General features: G+C 38.6%; 2 pseudogenes across 1 annotated transcript in view; both read left to right on the forward strand.

The window, feature by feature from the left end:
• The window catches only part of LOC102859000, a 221,142-nt pseudogene that overhangs the window by 23,501 nt on the left and 182,730 nt on the right, over positions 1 to 14,911 (forward strand). The gene's annotated exons all lie outside the window — the stretch shown is intronic.
• On the forward strand, positions 13,371 to 13,745 carry LOC102858596 (annotated as a pseudogene).

Genomic DNA, 14,911 nt, shown 5'->3' on the forward strand with positions numbered 1-14,911 from the left:
CCTAAAATATAATACTTTTAGACTATTCTCTCCCCCATAGACTTCAATGCCGTAAACATATTTCATCCAGTTTTTCTCAGTCTTACCCCTACCCCAATGCCAGGACAGAGATTTTAATCCAGGTCTGTTTGACTATTACACTCAGCTTCTTCCCTGTACAAATTTTATCTTCAATAAGCTCTTCTGTTTAAACATTAATTCAGCATCCTGCTGGAAGACAAAGTAATTGAGAGGACAAAGCTGAAGTTTTGGGATTTTTTTTTTCTCTTGATATATTTTAAGTTTGTTTTGTTAGATGTGTTTTGTACCTCTTCAGAATTATGGTTTTCTAGGTGAACTGGACCTTTAGTCATTATTTTATTATCTCCTTTATATTTTTGTTTTAAATTCTTATTTTCCCCCACAGATCATAACATCTAGCTCCCAATTTATTGTTCTTACTATACCTTGTGTCAACATAGATTTATATTTGTCTTCCCCTTTATGGAACAGAAATGCTTTTTTACTGCTTTCATTGATTTTTGGTTTATTGTCAGTTGTCAACTATTTGGAAAATAGTTCATTTGCAGTGTTATTGGAGGAAAAACTTTGGAAAAGAAAAATGTTCAGATTATTTGCTTTTCGTCTTTTTCAGCTTTTACGAGATTCAAAGAGAATGAAAGGGGGAAAGGATAATGGAAAAATTTCTATGTAAATTTTTTCCCGTTCATTTTCAGCAAGGATTTGTAAATGCACACTGTGAGCTATTTATTACTCTAGTAGTTACTGGGAAATATATACAAAGGAGGAGACAGCTGCTGTCTCAGTAGAAGCTCATGATCCAGATTAACAGATGAGACATGTTGTTGTTTTTATGTGCCATTGAGTTGCTTACGACTCATAGCGACCCTATGTAGAACAGCCCTAAACCCTGTTCTGTCCTATGCCAATCTCACTGTCTCCGACACCCACCCCAATTACCCCAGTCACTGAATCAATTCACCTCATAGAGGGTCTTCTTTTCCTCCACTGTCCCTCCACCCTCCCAAGCATGCTATCCCTCTCCAAGGACCTGTCCCTCCTTACAACATGTCCACAGTATGTTAAACAAAGCCTCAGAATCCTTGCCCCCAGGGAGCAGCCCAGTTTAATCCTCTTCAGGATGAACCTGTTTGTTTTCCTAGCAGTCCGTGGTACCCTCAATACTCTTCTCCAGCACCACAGCTCAAAGGCATCAATTCTCCTTCTATCCTCCCTAGTCATTGTCCAACTCTCTGATGCATAGCAAGTGATTACAAAGACCATGGCATGTATCAGATGCACCTTAGTCTCCAGAGTGACACCATTGCTTTTGAGTAACCCTGGAGAGGTCCTTAACAGCAGACTTTCCCATCACAGTACGTCTTTTCATTCCCTGGCTGCTGGTGCCTAGAGTGTTGACTGTGGAGCCAAGCAAACAAAAGCTGTGAACAATCTCACTCTCTTCACTGTCCACTCTGATGCTGCCAGTTGGCCCCGTGGTGAGAATCTTTGTCTTCTTGATATTGAGCCTCAATCCATACTGAAGACTGCAGTCCTTGACCCTCTGCAGCAAGTGCTTCAGGTTCTCCTCAGTTTCCATAAGCAGGGTTGTGTCATCTACATAATGCAGATTGTTGATGGATCTTCCAACAATCCTGATGCCACACTTCTCACAGAGCCCAGCCTCCTGGATAATCTGCTCTTCATAAAGGTTGAAAAAGTATGGAGATAGGACACATCCCTGGCATACACCCTTCCCAATTTTGAACCATGCAGTGTTGCCTTGCTCTGTTCTGACGACTGCCTCTTGGTCCAAGTATAGGTTTCTCATTAGCACGATCAAGTGTTCTGGGATTCCCATTCTTCTCAGAGTCAGCCACAGTTTGTTAAGATCCACACAGTCAAATTCCTTTGCATAGTCGATGAAGCATGGATAGGCATTCCTCTGGTATTCCCTGCTTTCAGCTAAGATCCATCTAAAGTTCTAAAGGAACTTTCCATTTGTCTAATTAGCCAAGGTTTTCAAGGCATAGCTTGCAGCCTCTCTACTTGCTTTTGTAAATAAAGTTTTATTGCAGCATAGCCATACATACTCATTTATGTATAGTCTCATCTGAATTCATGCTACCATGGCAGAATTGTGTAATTTTTAATTGAGGGGAAACATGTGCCATCAAGTTGATTTTGACTCCTGAGACCGTATAGGACAATCAACAACTTCCTTTAAGATTTTCAAAGCTGTAAATCTTTTTTTTTTTAAATTATTTTTATTTTATTATTTTTTTTTGTGTGTGTGTGTGTGTGTGTGTGTACCGTCAAATCAGATCTGACTGGTCCATGAGGAGATTGCCCCTCCTTCAGCAGAATATCTGGTGGATTCAAACCACATACCTCTGGGATTGCAGTGCAGCTCCTTGCCACTAGGCCACCAGATCTCCCTTAAGGCTGTAAATCTTTATGAAAGCAGATTGCCTCATCTTTCTCTGGTAGAGCTACTGGTGGACTTGAATCATGAATATTTAATTTAGCAGCCCAGTACTTAAGCCACTGTGTTGTCAATACTCCTTGTTAATTATAACAGACTATAAACACAACTATGGTTGAGGCAATTTTGAATCACAGCAACCTTGTATGATAGAAGAAATGCCTATCAGAGTGCCTACAGCTATAAACTTTTATGGATGTCCATCTCTATCCTAGTGCAGAGTAGCTGGTGAAAGCAAATCCCCGTTCTTTTCGTTAGCAGCTGAGTGCTTTATTGATGGAACCAGGATTCCTTAATAGAGACTAGATTTTCTGCTGAAAACGGAAAATATTACTGGCTTGTTCTATCTATTAGACCTGTTTCCACAGTAGATCACAGCTGATTAAAGATACTGAAATTAACTTTTAAAATAAAATATAAATCTATGTTAAACCTTTTAGGCATTTTCTTTTTGTCATCTTTCCACTATTTTTCCACAGTGTCCACTGAAGGATATCCATCCACCCTTTCAAATGTTTGGGTGCATTTGCTGACTGCAAAGGATTGAGATTATAATGATCAAGAGGTTTTGTTCTTTAGATCATATATTCAAATGGAGTGAGAAAATGTAGTAAAAAATTATTAATTAGATAAGAAATAATTAGCAGTTAATTATGCTCAGTTGATGACTGGGGGAAATACTACCAAGGAGAATTATAATGTGTGTGAGCATTTTACAGTAAAACCTGATCTGGTATGACTTATTGTTGTATACCATTGAGTCAGAACTGCCTGACCCTCTGGCAAGTTTTCAGAGGCACTTAATCGTATGGGAGGAGAGTGCCCATCCTTTTCCTGCAGAGCAGCTGGTGGATTCGAAACATATACCTTCAGGATTGCAGTGCATTTTCTTGCCACTAGGCAGTGCCGCCTGTGACCATTACTATTTATTAGGCAAGCCTTTTTTTTTTTTAATAATATTTTGTGGTACTATATATTGAGGGTTAATTTACATACAACAAAAATTACCTGTTAACTATGCAGTTGAAAAACATTTCTATGACTTCCTAATTAGCCTCAACAAACATCCATAGTTTGGTTCAAAAAGCTAGATTTAAAAAATTTATCATTTATACAGTGTAGAACAAGTTGTAAGCATACAATATAAAATCATGTTTCTCCTCTCTACTTGGCTTCCCCTCTACCTCACTACCTAGCCACAAAGTTAGCTTCTCTTGACAATCTTCTACACTTGTGTATACCCCTTTTCTACAATACCACCTCTTAATCCATGTATTTCCCACACCATTCCAGGTAAAAACCTCCCACCATATTTTCTCTATCTTAACTTTTCTCTAGTGTTTCTCCGTACAACAGCACTTTGTCCATTTGTGACTTGCTTCACTCAGCATGCCCTCTGGACTCATCCAAATAGTGTAGTATTTCCTAAATGCCAGTTGTATCTATCCTCTCTCCTTGAGATATGGCAACTTTCTATAAAGTTTACCAAATATTTCCCAATAGGTAGGCTTTTTTTTTTTCTCCTTTATGGAGAAATTTTTTTTTATGTAAATAAGGATTTCCTTTATAGAAGTTCTGTTCACCCATTTTATCTTCTGTTTGTTGCACATTTATGGTTGTTTGAGAGCTTATCTGTGCTGTAGGTTGTTGGGGTATTCTGTTGAGTTGGAACCAACAACATCTGACCTTCCAAGGGGTTTTCAGAGACAGAAAAAAATCACACAGAAGGAGACTGCCGTATTTCTCCTATGGAGCAGCTTGTGGTTAAGAACTTGGAGCCCAGTTTGGCAGCACAACTCCTTAGCACTTAGCCACCAAAGCTCCCTATGCTATAGATCAGGGGTCTTAAATTTATTTCTGTTTTTCCCTAATGGTCTTCAGTTCAGTGGTTCTGATCCTTTTCTGCTATGTTTATTGCTATAAATTGGGCTGAAGACTGGTTTTATCATGTACTATAGGTTTTGGTATGTGGTTTTCATTCTCATTTGACATTTTATATCCTGTACTATCCACTAACAAATATTACCAAAATTGAGAATGGAAATACCAAAACACTAAATATGCTCATGCAAAACCTATACCTAAACCAAGTTTTACAAACAAAACAAGGAAACACTGAGTGGTTTAATGTAAGTGCTAGCTAAGCATTGGATTTTCATGCTTCTCTGTTGTTTGAGTATTGTGTTGGCTGTACCCTTTCCTTCTTGTGATAATTTCATTAATCCTGGCAGCTCTTTATTGCAGGTCTTTGAATAATTGTAATTTCCTCATTGTCCAATACAGATACTCCGTATCAGTATATTTCTTTTAGCTTCCTGTCTCAGAGATTCACTGGATGCGCATTCTGGTCTGCTTTTCTGCAAGAAGGCTTGTTTTTTTATTATTATTAATTTTAATGAACATTTACAGAGACTTTGGATTTCCATTCATTCATTGTTGAATTTTTCTCCCTGCCCACCCGTTCCCCTCCAATTTACTCTTCTCTTTGAAAAGTACAAGAAAAATTTTTTCATTGTTATACAATTGCCCCCCATACCCACCCGCCTCGAGTTGACTCCACTATGCAGCCTTCATTCTGGACTCCTGTCATGACAATAATAACTTAATCATATATTGCTTTTAATTAGTTCTCTCCCTCATCTGTTTCAATGCAGTATACATAATTTATCCCATCTTTCTCAGTCTCCCCCCAAACCTGCTAGCAGTCCCGTTTTACAACAGTGGCACTATGCAGTATTTGTTCTTTTGTGACTGAGATATTTCAGTCAGCATAATGTCCTCCAGGGTCATCCATTTTGAATAAAATTTCATAAGTTCTTTGTTTTACAATGCTGCTTAGTATTCCATTATGCGAATATACCACAGCTTCCCTATCCATTCATTTGTTGATGGGCACTTAGGTTGTTTCCAACTCTTAGCTATTGTGAAGAAAGCTACAGTAAACATGGGTGTGCGTATATCTGCTTGGGTAGCAGTTATGGTTTCTTTAGGATGTATTCCCAGTAGTGGCATGCTGTGTCAAATGGTATTTCTATTTGCAACTTTTTGAGAAAGTGCCATGCACGTTCCATAGTGGTTGCACCATTTTACACTCCCACCAACAGTGAATAAGGGTTCCAGTTTCTCTGCAACCTCGCCGGCAGTTGATGTTTGCTGCTCTCTTAAATTTTGCTATTCTTATGGGGGTGAGATGATATCTCATAGTTGTTTTGACTTGCATGTCTCTTAGAGCTACAGATTTTGAACATTTCTTCATGTGCTTGTTAGCCATCTGAATGTCTTCTTTGCTGAAATGTCAGTTCATATCCTATGCCCATTTTTCAGTTGGATTATTTATCTTGTGTGGTGCTTGAGTATTTTATAAATTCTAGAGATAAGCCCCTTGTCTGTCTGTCATATCATTACCATATATTTTTTCCCAGTCTGTGGCTTACCTTTTTGCCCTGTTGGAGAAGTTTTTAGATATGCATAGGGATTTGATTCTTAGAAAGTCCCATTCATCTATTTTATCTTCTCGTGGTTGTAGATTTTCCACGATGCTTGGAAGACTGTTTTTGTTGTGGATTAGGACTTTTAGAGTTCTTCCAAGCTTTTCTTTAATGATAATCCTTGGTTTTAGTTCCAGGTCCTTGATCTACCTTGAGTTGGTTTTTGTGTATAGATTGAGGTGTGGATCTTACTTGAGTTTTCTACAGATAGTTTTCCAGTTTAGCCAATACCATTTGTTAAAAAGGCTGTCATTTCCCCACTTAACTGGTTTCATCTCTTTGTAAAAAATCAGTTGACCATAGATAGATGGGCTGATTTCTGGATTCTCTAGTCTATTCCATTTATCTATGTGTCTGTCATTGTACCAGTACCATGCTGTCTTGACCACCATAGCAGTGTAGTAGGATGTAAAATCAGAGAGTGAGATGCCTCCTATCTTGTTTCTCTTTTCAAGGAGTGCTTTGCTTATTTGGGGTCTCTTTCCATTCCAAATGAAATTGGAGATTGCCTTTTCCATCTCATTGAAGAATGGAATTGGTATTTGTATTGGGATTGCATTGAATGTATAAATTGCCTTTGGTAGTATTGCCATTTTCACAATATTGAGTCTTCCTATCCTTGAGCAAGGGATATCCTTCCACTTCTCCAAGTGTCTTTTTGTTTCTTGTAGTAATGTTTTGTAATTTTCTATTGTGAAGGGTATTGTTTTTCTTAGCTCCAGTTCTATATTTTGTCACTGTAAAGAAATCAAATTTATTTTTGTATGTTGATCTTGTATCCTGCCACTTTGCTGAATTGGTCAATTATGTCCAGTAGTTTTCTTGCTGAGTCTTTAGGGCTTTCTAAGTATACTATCATATCATCTGATACAGAGATAATTTTACCTCCTCTTTGCCAATTTGGATACCTCTTATTTCCTTCTTTTGTCTTAATTGCTATCACTAAGACTTCCAATGCCATATTGAATATGAGAGAGGTGATAGTGGCCATCCTTGCCTAGTTCCTGTTGTAAAACGGAATGCCTTTAACCTCTCTTTATTGAGAACAATGTTGGCTCTTGGGTTTGCGTATATACTTTTTACGATGTTGAAGAAATTTCCGTTTAATCCTGTTTTGTTGAGTGTTTTATCAGGAAAGGGTGTTTAATATTGTCAAAAGCCTTTTTGCATCAATTGATAGGATCATGTGGTTTCAGTTCTTTGCTTTGTTAATGTGATGAATTACATTAATTGTTTTTCTTTTGTTGAACCATCCTTGTATACCTCTTATTAATCCAACTTGGTCATGGTGAATTATTTTTTAATGTATCATTGGATTCTATTGGCTAGTATTTTATTTAGGATTTTTGCATCTATGTTCATGAGAGATATTGGCATATAATTTTCTGTTTTGTTGGTGTCTTTACCTGGCTTTGGTATTAAGGATATATTTACTTCATAGAATGAGTCTGGGAGAATTCCATCCTTTTTTATTTTCTGAAATAGTTTATGTAGAATTGGTGACAGTTCTTCTCTGAATGTTTGATAAAATTCACTTGTAAAACCATCTGATCCAGGGTTTTTTTTTTTTTTTTTTTGTTTTGGCTGGAAGCTGTTGTATTACCTTTTCAGTTTTTTCTTTTGTAATGGGTTTGTTCAGGTGATCAGTTTTGATTTTTGTCAGTTTAGGTAGGTTGTGCATTGCTAAGCATTTGTCCATTTCCTCTAGGTTTTCATATTTGAGTATAGTTTTTCATAATATTCCATTGTTAGTCTTTCTATTTTACTTGTTTTTGTTGTGATGTTGGCTGTTTCATCTTTTATTCAGATCATTTCTGTCTTTTCCTTGGTCAGTTGTGCTGGTGGTTTGTTGATTTTATTAACCTTTTTAAAGAACCAAATCATAGTTTTGTTGATGGTCTCAATTGTTTTTCTGTTTTCAATTTTGTTTATTTCTGCCTTAATTTGTATAATTTCAGTTTTTTTAGAGGGTGTCAAGTTTTCTTGCTGTTCTTTTTCAATTTTTTGGAGATGTTGGGCTAGGGAGTCAGTGGTCATTTTTTCCTGCCTTTTGATGTGTTTGTTTATTGCTATAAAATGACTTCTGACTAATGCTTTTGCTGTTTCCTAGAGGTTTTGGTACAGGGTGTTTTCCTTGTCATTTGTTTCAAGAAACTTTCTTATTTCATTTTTTTTATTTCTTCTTGTACCCACTCATGTTCAAATAAGGAGTTGTTTAACTTCCAAATGTATGGGGGTTTTTTCTCCTTTATCCTCTTGTTATTAATTTTTTATTTTGTAGAATTGTGATCTGAGAAGGTCCTCTGTGATTTCTATGTTTTTTAATTCATTGATACTTGCCTTTTGGCCAACATGTGATCTATTCTGGTGAACGTTCCATGCACATTGGAGAAGAAGGTATACAGTGCTTTTTTTTGGGTGCATTAAGCCTATTAGATCTAGTGTGTTCATTGTGTGGTTTAATTCTTCAACATGTCTGTTGAGTTTATTTCTGGTAGTTCTGTGTTGAGAGTCTCCAACTACAATAGTAGTGTTGTCTATTTCCTTTTTAAATTTTGTTAATGTTTGTTTTATATATTTTGCAGGTGTATCATTTGGCGCATAGATATTTATTATTGTTATGTCCTCATCTTCTTGAGAAGATTGAGGCTCAATGTCGAGAAGACAAAGATTCTCACCACTGGACCAGTTGGCAGCCTCAGGATGGATGGTGAAGAGATTGAGATTGTTCACAGCTTTAGTTTGCTTGGCTCCACAGTCAACACTCTTGGCACCAGTAACCAGGAAAGTAAAAGATGTATTGCGATAGGAAAGTCTGCTGTTAGGGACCTTGCCAACGTTCTGAAGAGCAATGGTGTCTCTCTGGAGACTAAGGTGCGTCTGATACAGGCCATGGTCTTTGTAACCCCTTGCTATGTATCAGAGAGTTGGGCAATGACTAGGGATGATAGAATTGATGCCTTTGAGCTGTGGTGCTGGAGAAGAGTATTGAGGGTACCATGGACTGCTAGGAAAACAAACAGGTTCATCCTGGAGAGGGTTAAACTGGGCGACTCTTTGGAGGCAAGGACTCTGAGGCTTCATGAACATACTTTGGACATGTTGTAAGGAGGGACCAGTCCTTGGAGAGGGACATCATGCTTGGTAGGTGGAGGGACAGCACAGGAGGGGAAGGCCCTCTATGAGGTGAATTGATTCAGTTACTGGGGTAATCTGGGTAGGTGTATCAGGAGACAGTGTGATTGTCACAGGACAGAGCAGAGTTCAGGGCTGTTGTACATAGGGTCTCTATGAGTCGCAAGAGATTCGATGGCATACAACAACAATAACAACAACCTGTCCTCATGTTCTCTTGACCCTTTAAGCATTATGTAGTGATCTTCCTTGTCCTCTTTGATGGTTATTGCATTGAAATTTATTTTATTGCAGATTAATATCGCTACTCCTGCTTTTTTCTGGTTGCCATTTGCTTGGTATATTATTTTTCTCGCTTTTATTTTTAGTCTTTGTTTATCTCACTTTTCAGGTGTGTCTCTTGTAGACAGCATATTGATGGATTTTTTTTAAAGCCAATCTGCTACTCTTTTTCTCTTCAGTAGTGCATTTTAACCATTCACATTCAGTGTGGTTATTGAAAGGCAAGGTTTTTTTGCTGTCATTGTGTTGAGTTCTTTTTGGTAGTTACTTTGGTCCATCCTGTTTTCTGTGGCACCTCTGTAAGAAGGACATCTCTCATTGTTTCCTGCAATGCTGGTCTTGTTTTTAAAAACTCCTTTAGGTTCTGTTTTTTTTTTTTTTTTAATATATTGATATGTCCTTCATATTTGATGGACAGTTTCACTGGGTACAATATTCTTGGTTCACAGTTGTGTTCTTTGAGTGTTCTATGTATGTCATAACACTGTCTTTTTGCTTGTATGGTTTCTGCTGAGAAATAGGCACTTAGTCTTGTCTCCTCTCCCTTACATGTTACTCTTTGTTTCTCCTTTGCCACTTTCAGAATTCTCTCCTTGTATTTGTTTCTGGTGAATTTGTCTATGTTATACCTTGATTTTTTTTTTCTTTTGGGATCTATTCTATATGGTGTTCACTCAGCTTCTTGAATATATATTCTCTGCCTGGGAAGTTTTCTTCTAGTAATTCTTCCACAACTTTCTCAGTGCCTTTACTTGCTTTTTGCTGTTCTGGGATTCTAATGATGCACATGTTATTTCTTTTGATGGTTTCCTACATTATTTTTAGGTTTTCTTCTTTTCCCTTCCTTCTTGATTCTGCTTTTTGCTCTAGCAGATCAGTGGTGACAATTCTCTATTCCATTTCATTGATTCCGTGTTCCATCTCTTCAACTCTGTTCATATGTCCTTTCGTCATATATCACAGCATCTGAAACATTGGACCTCGTATTTTGAATCTCAATTTCTTATTTTTTCCAGAAATTCTAGTGCCACGTTTGTTTCAGTGGCATTGTTTTGGAGTGGGTTTTTTGTTGCCCCCCGCCCCCCCCCAGTTCCTTCTGGTTTTTGCTTGTTGTGTCCTCTAATTGTTGAAGTTTGTGTTTTCATCCACTGAAAATATTCAGTCTTTGTTCTTTTAAATTATTTTCAGAAAGTTCCATCAGGGTTTCTGGCTTCAAGAGATCCATTGATTTTGTGTCACTTTTGGGGGGGTGACATCTCGTGTTACTCTTGTGTAGCTTGTGAGGTGGCCTCTTTCTTTCTTGATGATGCTGTGGTAGGGTTTTTCATGCCTGATGTGATGATAGGTCCTTGATCTGAAATCACTGATACAGATCAGGGCATAACAGTTATGTTTTCTGTGTTCCTTTCTGAATTTCTCCACCAACACAAGTGTCCATTCACAGTGTGTGAAAGTGGCCTTTTCTGTTGGATAGTTGTTACAGCTAAGTCAGACCAAGATGCTCTTGATTAAAGGCATTTAGGTGACTGGACGTGAGGATATGCGAGGCTGAGGGGGAGGGGGAAACAGTCGGGTAGGCTCAAGCACAGGTGTATACCAGGTGGTGAGGGGTATGGGAGAACATGTGGAGCAGGCACAAGCACAGGCGATGCCCTTTCTGCATAAGTTCAGACGCCACAAGTGGGAACCTCATTCAGACTGCAGCCACAGCTTTATGGCTCACGCCTCATGGGTCTAGCTGTCTGTTTGGGGTTAGCTGTCCAGGTGGGCACGTGGGAAGACCTGACTCAGTTTGCAGCTGTCCCACTCGACCCTAGTGGTGGTTGGGGTGTTTCCTGCCTTGGTGTGGACGCTCAGGGTCCTCACTCTGATTACAGATGTCCTGCTGGTGTCCAGCAAGGCTCTCTTCCAGATGGGTACTTACTGGGACCTCACTCAGTTTGCAACTGTCCACCTCATGTCCATTGAGGCTACCTGCCGGTGTAGGGATGAGCGGGAATACGCGCAAGGAACTCAGCTCATGTTTGGTGGGGCTACCTGCCCCTGTGGGTACTCACAGAGACCTCACTCAGGTTGCAGCTATACAGCTCACACCCGGCGGGGTTGGCTTCTGGGTAGTCATATGTGAGTGCCTCAGTCAGGTTGCAAATGTCTGGCAGGCCGTGCTCGGGTGGCAGGCCAGTTTGTTCCGGTTGCATGGGAGGTGGGGCAAGTCATTCTGGTCAAAAAAGGCTTATTTAGTCCTTTCATAATGTTTGAACTTGACTGCAGCTCCCTTGACATTGTGGGAGGCTCTTCTTGGTATGTGCTCGTTGTAACCTTTCAGAAGATAGCATCATTTTTGCTTACTGTGTTTTATTTGTGGTTTTAAAACTTTCCTTCAGTATTTTAAATTTTTAGTTATAAATTGTTGCAACAACTTCACATTGGCATATAACTTCTGGCTTCTTGACTCAGGGATAATCACCGGGTAGGTGAACTGATGGTCTGCTTCAATTAGAGAAGATTCAGTTTTTTTCATGTTTGAACCTACTGCTCCTTCCTTGCCATTATGTGAGGCTCTTCTGAGTATTTACTAAGGGTGTGTAGGTACTGGGTGACTCAGGAAGCTCCTAGGTTATTGCAAATGAGGTCTTCTCTGGTTGGATGAAGTCTTCTGATGGTTGTAAGAGGATGGTCCAGTTCACCGGTTGACTTTCTCCTTGATTTGGGCAGTTGCTGTTGAACCTTATCAGGGAGGGAAAGGTGCACCATTGCAACTCAACTGTTCAGTGGTGGCTTTACTCCAGCCTCCTCCTTCAATCTTTGTCTAATTTTGTGATCAATAAGTTCCCCAATTTCAGTATTCTAGGATTATCATCTGTAGCTGGTTTTCCTGGTGTTCCTGCAGTAGCACCAGGTTTTGCAACCTAACTAGTTTGCCATCTAAAAAAATTCTTCTTCTATATAGCTTTACTTGAGAAAGAATGTCTTTCAGGCAGCATCCCTAAAGTTCCCCAGCAACTTGAGGTCACTACTGAACCAAAACCATCCAAGCCAAAGTTATTCCATGTAGTCCAACTATCAGCAATGTGAACTCAACCAAGTCCAGAGTGACTGCCCAGAAGGCTAGATAAGGCTTTTTTAGGATATGCTATTTTGGCTATAGCTTTGATGGCTTAATGGTAAGGAGTTGGACTGACAACCTGAAGTTACGCAGTTCAAATCTACCAGGTGCTTTGTAGGAGAAAGATGGCCAAGGTTCTGGAGCATCAGCTGGGGTCAGTTCTGACTTTATGGTACACAACACAATAAAAACAAGCCAAAAACGTGTATGTTATTAGAAGGATGTTATGTGTTTTAGGAAATAGTGTATAGGACAGCCTTAAGGAGGGAGGATTTACAATGTGTTTGAAGTATTGAGAGAAATATTATTTGTTTTTTCCCCCATATACATTATGACACAACTTATTTATAAAGTAAGTTTTAAGGAATCACATGTCATAGTAGCTGCAGGTAATGAAAAATGTACTGTAAACATAACTGTGATAGTGGGGAAGACATTTACAGAAGGTTGAAGCAGTTGTGATATAGGTAACTGAAAATCTCTTACTGTTCCTTTCAATTATGCTCTCACACAGAATTACAGAACGCCAAGTGATAGAAGGAATTTAATTCAGCTCTGCTATTTTATAGATGACAGACTGATGTCAGGATACCAATTTGTCTTAATTCTTTGGAAGTTTCTTCCCCCCTACTACAGAATCTTCTAAGTGCATTTGATTACCAACCTAGATTCCTTTTGACCTGGTAACAGAACTTTTCTTTTTTTGAGGATTAAAAGCTTTAATTTATCAGATAAAATTTTTGTGACCCTGCCAATGAATTATATTTTTTAAATTCTTAACTTCATTAATCTATCTACTGTACAGAAATTTTAGTAAAATTCAAATCAGCATTTAATTTAGCTTCCACAGCCTTTCTAGTCAGGTCCTAGCACTATGACTTCTGCAAAGAAGGGTAGTGAGAAGAAGAAAGGCCATTCTGTCAGTGAAGTAGTGACCAGAAATCACACCATCAACCTTCACAAGTGCATCAATGGAGTAGGATTTAAGAAGCATGCCCCTAAGGCACTCAAGGAAATCCAGAAATTTGCCTTTAAGGAGATGGGAACACCAGATCCTTGAATGGACACCAGGCTTAACAAAGCCATCTGGGCCAAAGGGATAAAGAATGTCTCATACCGCATCTATGTACGGTTGTCCAGAAGATGTAATGAGGATGAAGACACCACAAACAAGCTGAATACATGTGTTACCTATGTACCTGTCATCACTTTAAAAAATCTACAGACCTTCAGTGTGGATGAAAACTAATAACTGATTATCAAATAAAGTTTTAAAACTGTAAAAAAAAAAAAGAGCTTCCATGGTTGTGGTACTGGGCAAGAAAAGTGTTGAACTGCTAAGAAAACAAACAGGTCTGTCCTGGAGAGGGTGAAAACAGGTTGGTCCTTGGAAGCAAGACTTTTTAAATTCTTTTTCACATAATTTGAGCTTGTTGCCAGGAAGTACTAGTCTTTGGAGAAGGGGACATCATGCTTAGAATAATGGAGGATAAGCACAGGATAAGAGGATGAGATAGTTTGACTTGGTGACTGGCATTAGGGGCACGTGTTTCAGAGAGAGTGAGATTGGCTCAGCATAGGGCAGGGGTCAGAGCTTTTGCCCCTAGTGTCTCTGAGTCCTAGTCGACTTGATGACACAGCAATAACCACACAATATGTTCTAGGCATTCACTATTTACTAGTTAGATTTTAAATTATGTAAGACAGACATTATATTAAATATTTTATTGTTATCCTTAGTTTCTTATAGATGTTTTTCACTGTGTTGAGTCAGAAACAACTCATAGCTGACCCTCCTGTGGGTTTTCAGAGGTAGTAAATCACATGAAGTAAATTATTCATCTTTTTACCATAGAGCAGCTGGTGGATTTGAAACATGTGCCTTTGGGTTTACAGCATAGCTACCGCTACCGTAAGTCTATCAGAGACCTCCCTCCTCACACACATTTCCTCTTTAATTCTCTATAGAGAACCATGAGCAGAGCATTTCCCCCAGACATTTTTGCTTTTATAAAAGTGGAATTAAGCCCATTCTGGGATGATCTAGCCTGTTTCAGGAAAAAAGAGTTTGTGAATATAAAAGTAAATTATTTTAAAAAATTTGTCACTACTACTTTTTTGCCTAACACAATGCCTAACAAATAATGTTTATATATAACTTAATGTTTATTTATTACATTGGGGATTCATGGATATTTCTGTGTTTTAGTCTGTTACTATTCTGTATCTTGTTGCTTGTTTCATTGATTATGCAAAGGCATTTGACTGTGTGGATCATAACAAACTGTGGCTGAGAAGAATGGGAATCCCAGAACATTTAATTGTGCTAATGCAAAACCTATACTTGGACCAAGAAGGCAGTCGTTAGAACAGAGCAGGGTAACACTGCATGGTTCAAAATTGGGAAGGGTGTAC

This window comes from Elephantulus edwardii, unplaced genomic scaffold (genome assembly GCF_000299155.1).
Source record: "Elephantulus edwardii isolate Elephantulus edwardi_28Jun2011 unplaced genomic scaffold, EleEdw1.0 scaffold00305, whole genome shotgun sequence".
Lineage (NCBI taxonomy): Eukaryota > Metazoa > Chordata > Mammalia > Macroscelidea > Macroscelididae > Elephantulus > Elephantulus edwardii.